This window comes from Manduca sexta, chromosome 17 (genome assembly GCF_014839805.1).
Source record: "Manduca sexta isolate Smith_Timp_Sample1 chromosome 17, JHU_Msex_v1.0, whole genome shotgun sequence".
NCBI lineage: Eukaryota > Metazoa > Arthropoda > Insecta > Lepidoptera > Sphingidae > Manduca > Manduca sexta.
The window spans coordinates 1981580-1998689 of NC_051131.1; the positions used below are offsets into that span (position 1 = coordinate 1981580).

General features: G+C 34.9%; 1 long non-coding RNA gene across 1 annotated transcript in view; it reads left to right on the forward strand.

The window, feature by feature from the left end:
* The first annotated feature begins 1051 nt into the window (after nucleotides 1–1051).
* LOC115451017 overlaps nucleotides 1052–17110 on the forward strand; it is a 62237-nt gene continuing 46178 nt past the window's right edge. The window contains exon 1 of the long non-coding RNA XR_003939333.2: nucleotides 1052–1494. This is a non-coding gene — a long non-coding RNA (uncharacterized LOC115451017). The remainder of the gene's footprint in view (nucleotides 1495–17110) is intronic.

A 17110-nucleotide genomic window follows, 5' to 3' on the forward strand; every position in this document is an offset into this window, starting at 1 on the left:
TACAAAAACTTAATGAAACAATAAAAATCAACGACTCGTAACAGAACTTGTTATACAATTGTTTTAAATAAAACCCTACATACAAATCCTGTTTATGAAATAAAATTTACATTATTTTTTTTATTGTTGTTTAACAAATACAAATAAATATTAATTTATAAATATTTTTAATTTTATTAAGCCTCAAAGGAATCCTTACCTATAGAAACACAAAGCGTGTTGTTTACTGCAAAACGAATATTGAAATATAATCATAATTATTATGTATTTCAAATTAATAATATTTAATTTCATATTTGGAATCGTCAAAACGTAGGTACAAACAACAATCGGAACGAAAGTGAATTACCGACGCGGGAAAAAAGGTAAAAAGCGGGTGTAGCGCGGTGGGCGGGGGGCGGGGCCGCGTGACGCCGCCCGTCGCGCGGGGCGGCCGCGGCGGAGCGGGGCGGCGGCGGCGGAGCGAGCGAGACGCGCGCGGTGCAGCGTGCACGCTCGCCCCGCCGCCGCACCGCCGCACTCCGCCGCGCACCGCCGCACCGCCGCGCACCGCCAACTGCAAGGTCACGTCACCGGGCGCGGGCGGCGCGCGCTTCACCCGTGTTTTGACAATACTCGCAACATTTTAAAATGTTTGGACTATTTTATGACACTTAGGTTGCATGACTTTCTGAGTTAATGACAACTCACGTATGAATTGTTGCGGTATGGTCGGGTAGGGTTATATTTTACAACATTTTAAGACAAGTATGAGATTCATTATTTTAGTTTTATTTAAATCATAGTTATAATATTTTTTTTGACAATAACTAATAATCTCAATAGACATGAAAGCCAGAAAAAAATTAAAATTGAATAAGTTATTGTTGAGCACATAGACAAAAACATTACGAAACCCATGCGGTGCGCTGTACGCCGCACGCCGCTGCAGTCGATGCAGCCGGTGCACGGCGCTGGATGCAAGTTGGTATCGCGCGGCGTCGGGCCAGTCGGGCGGCGGGCATGCTCGGCTAGTTCTAGCGGCGGCCGCGCGGGCGCTGGCGTCGCGCGGGCGGCTGGCGGGCGGCCGGCGCGTCACTCCGGCCGCGGCCCGCGACGCGACCGCACCGCGCCCGCGCTCGTGCGTCTTTACGCGACGTGTTCACGTGTTGTGCCAAACTACGTCCCGACAACTTAGTGCCAGTTTGTGACCAGTGACCGGGAGCGACAGCGGCCGCCCTCGCGGTGCGCATCTGTTCAAACACGCGAGATTTGTTTAAGTTGCCCATTGATGGATTGGAATGAGGTTCTACTTCGCGCGTGCTGTTTGATGTGCTCAAGTATTCGTTTCACGTATGCAGAAAACAAACACAAGTTGGGAAACAAAGGATACAGTACCCGGTGAGACGGCAGTTGCTTGCTCAGGTGGTCGGACACCGCTGGAGACGCCGCTGCAGCGCGGGCCGCCACCGCCAGCCCGGCTGTCAACATTATAATATTCATAGGGCCTGGAAGGTGAGCATATTTTACCGAGATACGTGACAAAAGCCCCGATCGTGTGTGTTTATAGAATTTTTATGGCTTTTTAACTCGTCCACACGTTTGTTTGTAGAGTGTCACCTGTCGGTGTTCGTGTGCCCGACACGGGAACGGAGTTTTGAACAGTTTAGGTGTGGGCCACCGAGTTCGTGTCGCGTGTTTGTCTGGGAAAAGTTTGGAAACTGTCTGTTTACGGGCAGTGAGGATGCGGCGGCGGCCCGCGGCGGTGCTCTGGTCGCTCGCGAGCGCTCCTGAAACACTCGCGAATGAATCACTGCACCACGATACCTAGTAAACATTGAATGAATTCTACCCTACTCCAGAAAACATGGGGATAAAAGTAATTTGCCGACATTACTTATGTTTTACAAACATTATCCATTGCATAAAGTGCAATTTCCTATATGAAAAAACATTAAACTTTGATTGCCTTTCAGTTTAGGCCTCACTTGACTAATTTCTATACGATACATTTTCACATAGGACTATGTAAACGATTTCTTCTTCGTATTTTGCAAAATCAAGACAAAGTTATGAAAATATGAAATGCAGACGGTATGAAAAAAATAATTTATCAGCAATAAAAATACTAAATATTTTTGAATTTATTTTAATTTAACACATTTGTTAACTATAGTTGCATCAGGAGTGACACCAAAATATTGTTGGATAGACTGCTATTTTTCACAAAATGTCCATTAGGCCTACATCGCCGATCGAAAAAAAACGTCAAATGATTTAGCACGGTGTGTATGAATGCCGTGTGTATACTGTATGGGTCGGCCATCTTTATTCTTTGGCGAGTGTTGCATCGATGCGCGGTGGCAAGCGGTCGGGAGTCGCGCGCGCGGCGACCGCGGCCGCCAGTGTGCAGCGCGCGGGGCGCCGCGGGGCGAGGGCAGCCAGGGGCGGGGCGACGAGGGGCGCCGCCAAGCTATAAACATTGCAACATGCTTTTTGAAAATCGAATGCGAATTTATTTTAAAGTTTAGTATTTTTTATAAATAGATTTTTAATTACAATTTTAAAGTAGGTACATACATACTGTTTCATTTTTACAATTATAACGGTTTATGAATTTTAAATGCTAGTATTTTTACGCTTTTGTTTTTGAAAACATGTATGGAATTGATATTTTATGATAATCGTAAATATAAGGTTATTTATCAATATTTATAATCAATCAATACGTTTTAAATTATAAATAATAACAATGCTTTTAAAACTGAGAACTTAGGTACATTTTCATTTATTAAATTTCCATAGCTATAAATACATGTCTACGTAGATAGGTTTGTAAGATAAATAACATGTGCTTTCCATTTTTAATATTTATCAATTATAAAGCAACGTTTGAAAGGCTGATAAGAGTTAAAACTTATAGCATACCTTTTTATATTCGGATAGAATTGCGCGTAAGTTTTTTTAATTGCTTAATATACATTATGTATTTCGAAACATTATGTTGTACATTATTATAGTTTTTCCAATAATTAGGTATATTCGCCATTCCGTTTTATACATTTTAAAAACTACAAATTATAGGCATGTTCTTACAAAAAGTAATTTTCAATATGTAACGATTTCAGTAATTAGGTATTATAATACTTATACATGATTAAAAAAAATAGTATTCGAAATTCGAATTTCTAATGTAAATTAATTAATTATGTTCCGTTTTTCCATTACATGCATTCAGTGTTAAATTTTTTGCAATTTATAAAAAGTATTTCTACTATTACTAATTATTTAGTTATTTATTTGCTTTTTTAATACTTGTTTAGGCCACAGCAAATCGCTGGTTGGCAAATGATATAGATTTATTTAAAAGGTACCATAACATACACATTTAATGCAATATCTTACACTCTTAGTTAGCCTTTAAATTAGACACTAAAACATCCCATCAAAATTTATCTAAATTGGCTAAGTCATCACATAAGCTCACGCTGGTTTTTCTCCAGGTTAGGCTCAGGTGTAACGTGTATACCTATCTCACGGTCCATTATGCAATTTTCATTTCACAGTGTAAGCCTATCTTCATAGTAAAATAGATTTGTAAAGCATTAATTAAAGTTTAATTATAGTCCAGTAATTAGGCGAAATGTTTAATCAATCAAATTGCCATCGTATTAATATTTGCAATTAACTTTAAACTTCCAGACTCGAATAGATCTAAGTCCATGCAGACGAAGTTGTGGGCGTAGCTTGTGAAAAGTATTTTAATAATATCGTGTTAGGTCAATGCAAAAGTCGCACATTTAGGCGCAAATAATATAATGTTAGGTCAACGCAAGAGTCACAGTATTTTTAATATTCAATTATATGGACACAATGACATAAACCTATACAAACTTTAAAAGAAGACCTCCACACCACTCTCCGAAATTTTGCTCTTTGGCCTTTTTAATTTCAACAATTTCCCATTAATTCAATATTATAATGCCGTTAATCAAGAATGTAACTAATAAGTATTAATTGTGTATTTATAATTAAAACTATTCTACGTTAATTACCAACTATCGTGATTATCCTTTCATCTTCAATATTTAATTCAAATAATATTATTTATTAATTTACTGTATTACAATATTACTCGAATAATTACGAAAAAAGTAGTCGAGTTATGTTTCGCCGCGAATATTTATTTTTGGAAACTCGTCCTTAAGTACCGTTGATAAGTTCTATGTCAATAAAGCTACATCTAATCACGCTGATGCAGTAAAAGAAAATATGTTTAATTAGAATTATGTTGGGTATTCGGATTATAGTGTTATTTTTAATTTATTTTGAGGTTTTCGCAGATATTCGGCTAATTTTACAATAATAAATAACTATATGCCAATTACAAGCTTTCACGCGTAGAAAACTAAATTAAAATACTACTATAAATATCAATTTATTTATTTGTTTGACTTAATTAAAACGGTTTGCAACAATTACATTAATTTAAAAATACAAAAATGAACACAGAATATATTATTATACAAATGCCAACAAATTAAAATGAAGTAATTTGTTATGAAATTCAGTTTTGACAATAGGTTTGGCTCAGTATATAGTGTTTTTTTTAATTATCGTGTGCTACCACAAAACAAATCAAATGATATTACTATGGTTTATTCATCTTATTATAATGAAAACTCAATATGTTACGTATTTCTTTAAATACTTAATGAATTTATTACACCTTAAGTTTATTTTCTATGGATCTATAATGAAAATTCGAAAGAGAAACAACCCTAATGTTTGGATAGTTTGAATATCAAAGAATAAATAGAAGTATTCTAGCGATGCGCTGTTATTCTGCACATCACACGCCAATAGAAACCACCTAGATTATATATAAGAATAACATATTTAGGTACACTTGACATATAAAGTATAATCTATACATATTATAAAACAAAGCCCCTTTTCTATCTCTTTGTATGTATTGATTTCCCAAAATCCACTGAACGGATTTTTATGAAATTTGGTATGGAGATAGTTTAAGACCCTGGGAAGGTTGTAGGCTATTTTCTATTCCGGGATAATATATAGCGGGACTTTTATCCCGGAAAACTCCTTTACGCGGGCGAAGCCTAATTCTAATATAAACCCTGTTTCAAGATTATAACCATAAAAGCGACAATCGCAAATTTGCTGGTCACGTTTTTTTGTGTAATCGAACACACAGCTTTTCTTGCCCTCGTCTTTGGGTCGTCTGAAAATAGATTACAATAAATCATTATCTATTCATTACTCCATATTATAGTGAAAATGGAATCCAAAATCCATTTAGAATTAGATAAATAAGAACCCCTCAGTTTACATTATATTATGTAGAGTCAACTTATCATTGCATTAATAAACCAAACCATACCTTTGTCTTCTTGAACATAACACTTCACCAAAGGTAATTGTAATCAATCAATCAATCATAGATTTTAAATAAAAAAATATAAGTTTCATACAAAATAAATATAAATAAAAAATAATTTAATTTTACATGCCCAAGGTCTCTATTACCTATTACGCGAAGAGAATTTTTTGGAGTGACATCACGCTTTCAGTCAGATATACACACATTATATTCGCACTAAATTACAAAATGTTCAAAAAATCTGAAAGTAAAGCGGGATTATAGGCGAAATTCATTATTCATTAATGATTTTTAGTACTATGTTCGCAGAGGTAGAGATGAATATGTTGTTTTATTTTGTAGCGTTATGTAAAAAATACTTTATCATGATCTTCACATACATAAAGTATTATTACTTATCAGAGTTTGTCTTATAAACTCGCGAAAATGGGATTGCGGGCAGAGCCACGGTACTTTGTATGTGAAGTTCGATTGGATGGGTAGAAGTGATGCTTATCACGTTCTGATTGCGTGTCTTCTCGTTCAGTTGTAAATCAATAAATAACGTTGCAAAATATACAGGTACAGCCTGACTAGGACAATAAAAAATCTGTTTTGGAAACGCTACTTTTGCTTTATCGTTTCAAAAACGTTGTCAGTACAAGAAATTAAACCCATATTTTACCACATGCTGAAGTTTTTTCTTTACCTTGTCAAGCTATACCTAGTTTTGAGTAGCTTTGTCTCACGGCACCTCCCGTATTAACACACATACTCGGTATACAAAGTAGTTGTTAGTGGTAATATAGAATTTTCTAAATTCGTAGTACCTAATTATTAGTTTATCCATTACAAAAATTTAAATAAATCAAACCTCTATGACATTAGTTCATGAGTTGTTATAGGACAGTGAATATTGTTCTTAACAAAAATATCTAGGTTAAATTATAATTCTAGCTGAAACATGAGTCGTTTCATTCATAGTTTTAATATTTTTATTCTTCCTCGCAGTCCAAGAGAGGTGAAAATCACTCCAAGAGAGGAGCGCCTTTCTTAGAGTGGTCTTACCAGTACACATTATAATTTATAATATACACGGTACGAGGTATAACATGATCATTAATCCAACAGGAGTATCAGTAAAGACCTCGATACCAAACACGTGATTGAACCTGCGACTGCTACATTATAAACCTAAGCTATGAGGATAAAAACTTTGTTATATTAAAATTAAGGATGTTAGATGTGTTGGTTAGAAGATATAGCTATTACTATAACGTAACAATAATTATATTATAGTTTGGTTTGGGTTTGGTGCTCGTCATCGTAAATTATTTTTTAAGCATTTATTTTTAAGATGTATATGAAAATGTAAAAAAAAGTAAAGTGGAATAATAATTATAATTACAAAAAAACAAAATCAAACATTAATTTGGAATCTCCTCCTTTTTTGGAAGTTAAAAACAGTCGAGCGTCTCAGCTCTGTAGAAGCAAACCGCACAAACTAATGACAACTTTGATCAAGCAAAACAAATAAAATTGTATTGAGATCTCATTAATCTCAATAGAATTTTGTTTACAAAGTATCACTGTCAAAAATTACCAATTTTTTTTAAAATCACGTTATATGTTTTAATGTTTATTAAAAATGAACTCTCAATACTCCTTTTTTTGATCAAATGTGATACATAGAGATCTAGATAGACTACTTAATTCGAAAAATACATGGATTCAATGCAACACGACTGAGACTGAGAAAACATATTCATCCCGGGGAAACAAAAAAAGACATTAAAATTCGCGCCACCAATTTTTTTTGTAAAGAAAAATTTATATTACAATATGTGTAGATATTTTTGCGCTAAACTAATAACCTGCAACTATGCGGGAAGTTGTCGACCCACCTGCTGCAGGAATTCGTACAATTCCAACATTATCGATATAAAATTGTAAGCCGGCATATGCCGCGACATGTGCGTAAAGGACTTTTTGACAACTTTATGTTATGTTATTTATAGCGGTGTCACATGCGACAAATGAACTCAACCGAAGTAAGGTTATTATGCGATGTGGTGTGGATACTTTGGAGACGTTTTTTATATAGACGAGTAAAAGAGCTTGTCCTGATGGTAAGTGAACTCCATTAGTTATCATACGAAAAGGTACCACTTCTATATAGTTTTCTTGTATGCCAATGGTATTTATTACTTGTCTAGGCCGTCTTCACTCACCCGGTATTACGCCTGCCCGCGCTGACAGGTTGCATTTCTTATCCAAATCCAATGAACAAAGAAATTGAAAGATCCTACTGCACGTGATGGTAATCACAGTAGAGTAGAGTCCAGATAGAGATTCGACTGACCAGAGATGGTTATCCCTCGCCTGAAACCGGCCTGTTGTATACAAAGATCTGGAAGTTGTTATTACTATTTCTAGACGGTCTAGTCAAACATTTAGAGGTATATAAAAAATAAACAAAAAACTTCATAACCTTACACTAATAAATCGCAGACATATTTGATCTATACTCTTGACTACTACCTTCGAAGTAAAAGTTCCTCGTATCAAATTTGAATCACAAAGAGAAAAATAATACCTAAGTTTTCAATAAAATGTATAGTAAATAAACTGGGCCCTTATTCTGTATGATAGTGTAAACACGTAACGCGGCCGTGTCATGTTATCTTCAAGAAATGTGCGTGAAATGGTATTCTGTAAGCCAAATTTCTATGGTCCTAAACATGACGCGTTGTGTTACGTGCTTGTTATGCACTGTCAAAATAACGTGCGGGATAGAGAATAAGGCCCCTGATGTGGAATAAATTGTGTAGGATTTGGATAAATAAAATAAATGTACACAGAACAAAGGGAATTAAAATGCACATGAATTAAACTATAGTTAATGTAAGTCCATAAAAGTGAAATACTGAGTTAAATATTTGTTCACATTGTCTGCAAGTTCTTTGGAAAAGACGACAAAATATATGATTCAAATAATACGTGGAATTGATAAAAGTGAAATGACAAAACAGACTTCTGTACCTTTGAAAAATATATAGAGATATAAAAACAATGTTATCCTTTTTAAAGAACATTAAGTAAATTTTGATAATAGATAACATGGTAGTAAAATATTTTATAGATAAAAATGATATAAAATATTTTTTCTATTATTTAAATTCATAATTTATGCATCAAATGACCTGAAAGGCGGTTGTACAGTTAAGCTATTATTAGATAGATATTCACTATTTATCTAAATTTTATTTCTCAATATTTGGTTTTTGTAACAAAGAAACAATTAATAATATTTTTAATGGATTTAAAAAAAGAGTAGGTTCTTAATTTGCAGTGTATTTTTTCGTTTTTTACCTCAGAACTTCGTCATTTTATAGCGTGCTGTTATATAGCCTATAGCCTTTAATGGAACTATCCAACGTTAAAATATTTTTTACAATTCGAATTTTCATCCAATTGTCATATCGAGATAGCCTAATTATAACATATTGATTTTGTTACTAGGTTTTAGTTGTAGTTTCTACCCAAAGATATTTTGTAACAAATATTTTTAAAAGTAACTTATGTCCTTTCTTGAATATTAAGCTCACTCAACACCAAATGTCATCAAAATCAAAATCCAGTGGTCTAACTGAAAGTATGAATGAGTTCGAATTTATAATATCAATAAGATTAGTACGGATTAACCGATTTAAAAAATTGTTTATCGATTCGACAGCCGATATTAACTTTTTAAGATCTATAAAATTGACTATTGTATAAATTAAATTTATAGTCAATTTCGTTAACTGGGATATATCGCTAAATGTCAGCACGCAACGCTGAAGTGTTCCGGCAGTACATAAAATATTGACGAAGTAATTATCGGAGACTAATATTAAGTAATTACGCAGGTGTACTTGCAAAGAGTATTAATTTCCGTTCAAACTATATATTTTATGTATTATTTTATTAGTTGGGGTAGATGTTAAATTGGATCTTACTGGTATGTGAAGGCGATGGAAATTGAAAATTACCACCTTGGATAAAATATCCGACCCTTTTCAAATTCAAACTAAAAATCTAGGGAACTTCATATGTAGCTAAATAGGCAGGAAGATTGTTGTAACGTAAAAAGGGTAAAAAATAATTTTACTAGAACAATAACAAAACTTTAACAAGCACATACTTATGACCATTAAATGCAATATTTATATGTATCACTTTCCTTTTCTTTCTGAATTTGCCAATTTAGTACCTATACATATGAGTGGGCTGACCTAATGTGAAAACCAATTGATTCCGTTGTAAGTCCAGTAATATGTTTAAAATTACTTACATACTCACTTTAATTGTTACCACTAATTGTTATTATAAAACTGATTATAATTTGATTAATGGACACTCATCAAAACTTATAGATTTTGATGAAATTGTATTTAAAAGTCTAGTCTCCATTCATTGAATCAAATGTCCAAGACGTTTGTTCATAGAGCATATGTCTTTGATGTCAAGGATGTACAGACAATACAATTTGTCAATTTGTTACCGAAAAAACAAATATCCGCCCGTCCATCCGTCTGTGTGACTGATTTAACGACAGAGCGGCAATTAGCGGCCAAGATGGCGTCCTGCGCGCGCGCACCCAATGTCAATACCGACATAAATCATCCGCCATATTTATTTCCAATGGTTAAGTAATATTTATTTTTATTCGCATTATTGCTGGTATGTGAAACAGGTTTTTTGTATGCAATGTCATTTTTATAATGAATATTTTGAGCTTAACACTGCATTTTTGATTGTGGTGTAAATACAAGATGGCGTCGATGTAAATTTTTACTTTATCACTTGCTGAGTATTATTTTTATATTGTTTTATTTCTCACATAGTAAAATATTAACAAAATTTGTATATAGAATTGAATTTTAGCAAAAACATAAATAACAAAAAAAAGACTTTAATATTAATAAAGTATACTAATACTTTATGCACTTCAGTAATTAATTAAAAGCAAATTGTGAGGATGGATGGTCACTGCAAGCGACTGGAAAAAATAGAAATCTTTGGCTTTATCTTAGACTTTTACCTGAGGGGTCCATGCAAACATGAAAAGCATTACAATATTATCTTTTTATATATTTTAAGAATAATTGTTTTGCATGGAATTAAAATTAAGCTCTATTATTACTATTTTGTTTTGTATATAAACCTTGCCTCAGTTGTCTATTTGTACTGCATGCGCGGTAAGGCAGCGCTTTGTGGTCCTGGGTTGGAATCCCGGGTCGGGCAAAGTGATACTTCCGTTTATCTGTTCAGTATCATCCCGGAGTCTGGAATTCGTGCCCGAGATGACGATAGGCTCGCACCTATCACATCACTGGACGGTATAAACTTGGCGAAAAGGGGGTGCCCTGGTTGCACCTCTGCATACCCCTTCGGGGATAAATGCTTGATATGTGGGTGTGTATTTCAACAAGCTCGGAGTATTGAAGATACTGCGGGGGTTCAATACAACTTACGGGGTTAGACCAAGTGTGCTGTATGCTTTGGTATCGCTTGGATGGCGGAATCTTTTTGTAAAAATTTCCTAACTATACTTTACGTATTTAATATTGCGTCTTAATCAATTATGATGTAGGTTTACACTAGTAACATGTATTGTTATGTTAAGAAGTAAACGTAAACTTTTAATTTTCCACACACACATTTTGGATCACGCTGTATAATATGACAAATCAAACAGGAAAATTGTATGACAACATTTTATTTGGGAATACCTGAAATTGGTGATTGGACACGTCACGCGTCGAACATCGAACCTAAGACGTCCATTACATTAACATAAAACTGCAATAAAGTGGGCTAATTGACACGATAGATTTATAACGTTTGCGTTCGCGAAATGATTCATTATCATTTTCGTCAAGATGTAGCCATCGTAATTATTATGTATTAAATCAAATATCGACAGTCCTACTTGGCGCTGCGGTGTTGAATTGGCTTTTAAGCGACATACTTGGGCTTCGAAACACATACCTTGACGAAATTACCTTTTTTATTCCGATTTGGACGTAGATCAATATTCCCTTATATGATTCAATACAATATTTGTAATTGGGTACAGATCAGGAAAATCTATGTAAATAAAAATTACTGTCATCTGTTATTTTGTATATCTGTTATATGGAGAAATATATCTATACTGATATGAGCCCATAAAATCGAAAAATTGCTCTACTCTATAAATTAATGTTGATAACATCGACTTAATAATAGATGCCTTTTTGTTATTTTAGCAGAAACATTTAGTTATCAAATAATTTAGTCGTAATTTAGCTACTTTATTCAACAAAAGAAATATAAGTTTGCACGATGACCGCACACATTAAAAAATATAATATTTCTTTTGTTTTTAATGTTTCCAGGATACATAATTCATTGATCTTTGCCCTCATCAGCTTTACACCTACACAGTCGTAAAAATACTAAAACAACCAACTATAATAGTTTATCGATTTGAATCGATTAACGATATGCAAAAATGTCGATTAATGGTTCCAGCAGTTTCGGTTAGCGCAAGCGTATTATAACAAACAAACAAAAAACACCATTCGATTTATTCATACATGGACACACTTATTTTGATAGTCATTAAATAATGTTAATTTATTAGATGGCTCATAAAACACTCGGTGCAGAGAATCTCATTTGGAGCGAGAATGTCGAATGTGAAGGAACGGGAAACGGCTCAATCCGAATGTGAGATTCATTCGTTCATTTCGTTACGAATGTGATGATTTTACGATATATTTTCCGTTCAATTTTTTTAGAGTAGAATAATATTTGAAATCCCTGATCGATGTTTGAATTGAATTAAAAATAAATGCAAACAGCCGATTCGTTTAAGCTCGATGAGATATGTTTTACTTATTTTCCCAGTGGTGTAATAAAAAATTAAACAAAGGATCTAATGTGTTCATAACAACCAATTAATCTATCTAGCGCTGCTCCGACGCCGGAACACTCAAATCACATCCAGGCCGTCTTTGATCAAGCGGCGGTGCACCAATCATCGCCTCGTATTGCCGATGTTTCTAAAAATATTGCGTAATCGAAACGTAAAAAATATGTTCAATCAAAATTAGCGCGACCGGGAATCCGAGGGAGGAACAGAACGTCTTCGTGGCAACACCGGCCGCGCGCAATTGTTGCCTACCACAAAAATATGGCCAACCATCCACATCTGCGATCATCTCGCCCGTCCCACAGCCGAATCTCAACTCTATCGCCATGATGCATAAGGAGCATGGTGATTTTTTATCCGAAACTCGTATTTTTGTGATACGACTTTGATCTCGATGGCTCGTAAATTCGTTCAATAATGTTTGTAGAATCGGATCATGTGTTTAAGAATGGCAAGTAAATGTTTGTTTTCTATCATCCGCCGGCCAAATGTTGTTCGATTTCGCTAGTTAGCGTTGTTTTGACAATCTCAATCGTGGCAGCCCCGTAATAATTCTGTCCACAGCTCATTCGCGCCGACATGCGCGTGTATGCGTGGGCCAAATTCGATCATTGTAAGTACTTGCATATGGAATGAACGTATGGGAAAATGATTATTCCGATCGTACAGTGAGTCATTCATTTTTTTAATTCGATCTATATCCGAATGATAACTTTGCGCGGCGTTTGTTTTGTCTGTCAAAATTCCGCGCCCAAATTAATGTTGCCAACGAAAGATTTGTAGAAATGAATGAGCGAGCCAGCGATTGAATAAGTTTTTCGTTGACTGAGGAAAACTTGTTCTACAAAATATTTACATGTTGCATAATTATTTTTAGTTTTTAGAATACAAAAAAATTGCGCTCGTATTGCGAATTTATGTCTCATTTAGACTGCAAATAGCATGAGGATATATACATGTAAATATGATTAAAGTTTTGATAAAATTGGCAAATCTACAACACTGGTGAAAGAAGATTATGGATCACTGTAGCGTGACACCTGTCTGTTAAAACATGATCCACCTCGTACAGGTACAGTCAACTACAAAAGTGATTGACTAAATTCAAAACTTCAAATCGCCTACACACTTTCAGTTCAATTCAAGCATTTTTTTTCTTTCTGTGGAGTACAGTAAATCCCATTTATTTTGGTGTTGTGAAAAAAGGTAAGAATACATACATAATTAGGCAAGTTGAAGTATAGAATTTGCTCGGCTAATATGAAGGTACGTCTCCTTAAATAAGTATTAAAATATAATTTACAATTACATTAGTTTCTCTATGACAGCGACAGTATGTTTCCATTACTGATGACGCGACTATTTACAATATAAATAAATATGTTATGCAAATAATTGAGTGAAACATTATGGAACGTTTGTGTTAAAATTAACACGTCTCCACTATAGAATATTATAAAAACGCATGACACTCATTTCCCTGAAGCCTAGTTTTGACTCTGTTTTAGTTGAGTAATTTAGAAACTAAAAAAGTCCACTAATCTATTGGATAAATGTGGTGCCCATACACGGTTACTAAATTACTGGCTACTCGAATATGCTAGCCGCTTTAGAACAAGGCTTAAGTGCTAGTAATGCTTTCACCTTTATTAATAAAACAATAATATAAAAGAACATTGTTTATACTCCCAGTATGTAAATTAATTTAATGGTAAAATCTTCTATTGTTTGGAAAAGCTACTAAGCAAGAGCGGACAAGAATCTAGTGTTGCTCTTTAAAACCAGTTTACAAGACAGTGGCTATTTAAACATTGATGTTAATTGGCACGGACCATAGCTTTATATTGACGAGTTCGTCAAAATAATAAATTGAAGTTTTATATTATGTTATTGAATTAATGAAATGCATTTTTACGACTCATCTTCCAAACCCTAGTCTAGACGTTTTATTAAACAAAATATTTATTTTAAAAATAATATATAACTATAAACTAAAATAAAATGTCATCCATTTTTAACTCTTATGAAAACACGAAACATCTCAAAACAGATCCCCAGACCGGTACATCACTACAGATTTTAATTTTTCCCCACCCTCGGGGGGAAAACTCTGAAGGCGCACGGAGTCACGGGACTAAATCAATATGATATGACAGTTACGGTCAATTTATGGCCCTCAGTTAATTACAAACGGGCGGCCCTCTCGCCCCTCTCGCCCCTCCCGCCCCGGAGTCTGGGGTGGCGCCTCTAATGACTTGTAAAGATGCGCGCCTGGTACTTACTGTCGTGTGTGATTGGGATATGCTTATTGTTTTACATTCAGGGTCCTGCCATTTTGGAATATTTGCCTGAGGGTGCTATATTTTGTGGACAGACAGACATCTTTGCTTTTACTACATAGTTTACGAGTTGTTGCACTGGTTTGTAAGATTTATAGTATAACCATGTATTCCTCTTAGACGAATTTCGGCCATGACGATTGATCTTAACAAGGATCAACCAGATTAGGAGAAATTATAGTGCACAAGTGTGTGCTATATACACTGGTAGACTCTCCCTTTCTAACTCTCATAGTCCGGAAAGACCCCTATCCGACATAACCGGAGGAGAGATCGGGTGCCAGAACCAACGACCTTACGTGGTTGGCGAGCGATGGAGGTATCACACTGCCAACGTCCTAACCTAGCTGGGACTGAGTAATTTCTAAAACAGCCAATCATAATTTTGTTGGTTAGCTGGTATTTCCAACCCCTCAGTACTCGTACCGCGAATAAGCCGCAGACAATCTCAGGGTGACCGGCGCAGTAATGCCAGTTACACATAAAACCTTTGCTGTCAAAGCACTGATCAACTAGCCGATTCAGTAAACCCATTAACACTTGACGCTGTTAAATTCGCTCTCAATTTCTTTGTTTAGCGTGTCAGAGCGTAAGTGGATGCAAGAATAGTTGAGTGATTGATCGAGATCATTCGAATGACTCGAATTGTGAGTTCATTGTCTCGATACAAAAAATTTGTTCACAGCCATTGAATGCTGGATTAGAAACAATTTTTTGCTTAAGACAGGATGTGAAATGTTACGTAGTCTTTCTGCTAAGTTATTGCAACTTAGGTAAGAGGAATTGTGGTTGAAGAAGCGAATTTGATTTCGTCTGATGATCGAATACAATATAGATTTTTTTCTTTCTATAAAAGTTTTGCTAATGTAATGCTAAATTGTCCCTGAACGGCAGGTTTAATATTTTGATTTGATTATCCGGGAACAGCTTCGCGGATGTTGATCGCACTTCCCACAAACCTGGAAATCTTCGGAGGAGCCCTATATACTGGAGAGGACGCGTCCTGTGGCCCGGTGATGATAATGTCACGCGGACGAAGTAGCGATCAAAAACTAGTAACTTAAGTACTCGCTCGAGGTAATGAATGCAATAGAGCTCTGTTGATTGTTATTTTTGTTTTAAATACAAAATACTTATAACTATGTAGATCTTATAAAAACAAATAAAATACGCGAGTTCCTTAAAGATGATATCGCGTTAGTTTTTAAAAGTGTGAAGTTAATCAGAGGCGGTTGATCACTCCATCGTTTTTAATTCGTTTTTCAAAAATAGTTGCATTTGTCAAAGAGTCTTTCAATAGTTTGATGTTATGACGTCACCGCCATAGCATGTAATTCGTTTTTCAAAAATAGTTGTACTTGTCCCACAGTCAAAGAATTGTATAGCAATAGCAATTGGATTCAGCGTAGACATAGTGTAGTATAATTTTTATACAAATCGAATGGTAATATTCTTTCTTAATCAGCTTGGCTAGGCTTTGTGTGTGCTTTTGTCTGGACAACGTGCAAACTATTGTATTCCGGCTAAAGACTTATTGTAATTTATCACTTGTCTTACTGTGTATTGAAAACTGAATATCCAGTGTGGTATTGACGACCGAATTTTGAAAAGTCTTTCTTGCTAAGTAAGTTCAAGGAATGTCATAACGCTGACTATCGGGCAAGTTCTCTGCTCGTCTCTAACTTAAAAATACAATTGGTGTACAACATTCCCTGTTAAATGTTGGCTATCTAGTCTAATTTTTGCAATCAATACCGAATACAAAACAAAACAATGATCGCGGGTGGTGGTGGTGGTGGTGGCGACCCACATCAGACGAGTGCGCGCGTCACGTGTCAATCAATCATCGGATCAATCAGCCGACCGCCGAGCCGAATTAATAACGCTTTTTGTTCAATACAATGTTTTTCATAATTGCAACTCATTAATGTTTCATTTTTAAATACATCGTGTTGCGTCATATGCGGTTTCTTTTATTACGAATAAGTTCTAAATTCAAATTATTAAATGTGATTAAATATGATAAAATAAATCAGTTTTATTTTTCATTGACATAGCGTCAAAATATATTTCAGTCATTTCAATTTAGAATAATGAGTCTTAAAATCATAACGCAATTTAATGGCACTATTATATATGTAAATATGTTGATTACCATAACTTAATGGAAAACTAGTTTTTGAATAGCGTATGAGTTAAGGCCTTGATTTTTATTTCCAAAAGTATCTTACTTAACCCGTCATAGAGAAATCACTCTGCGAATCCAATATCTAATTTGTATGCGAGAATACTGTTTATAAGAATTTATCTTGGGGGTCGTTTGGGTCACCTTGGTCTAGTATCAGCTAATACGTAGACTGTAAGAGCCTTAGATCGTTTCCCAGGTCAGTCATCTAGACCTTTCCTACATTTCTCTAACTGTATACCTCAGTTTTTAACGGCCAG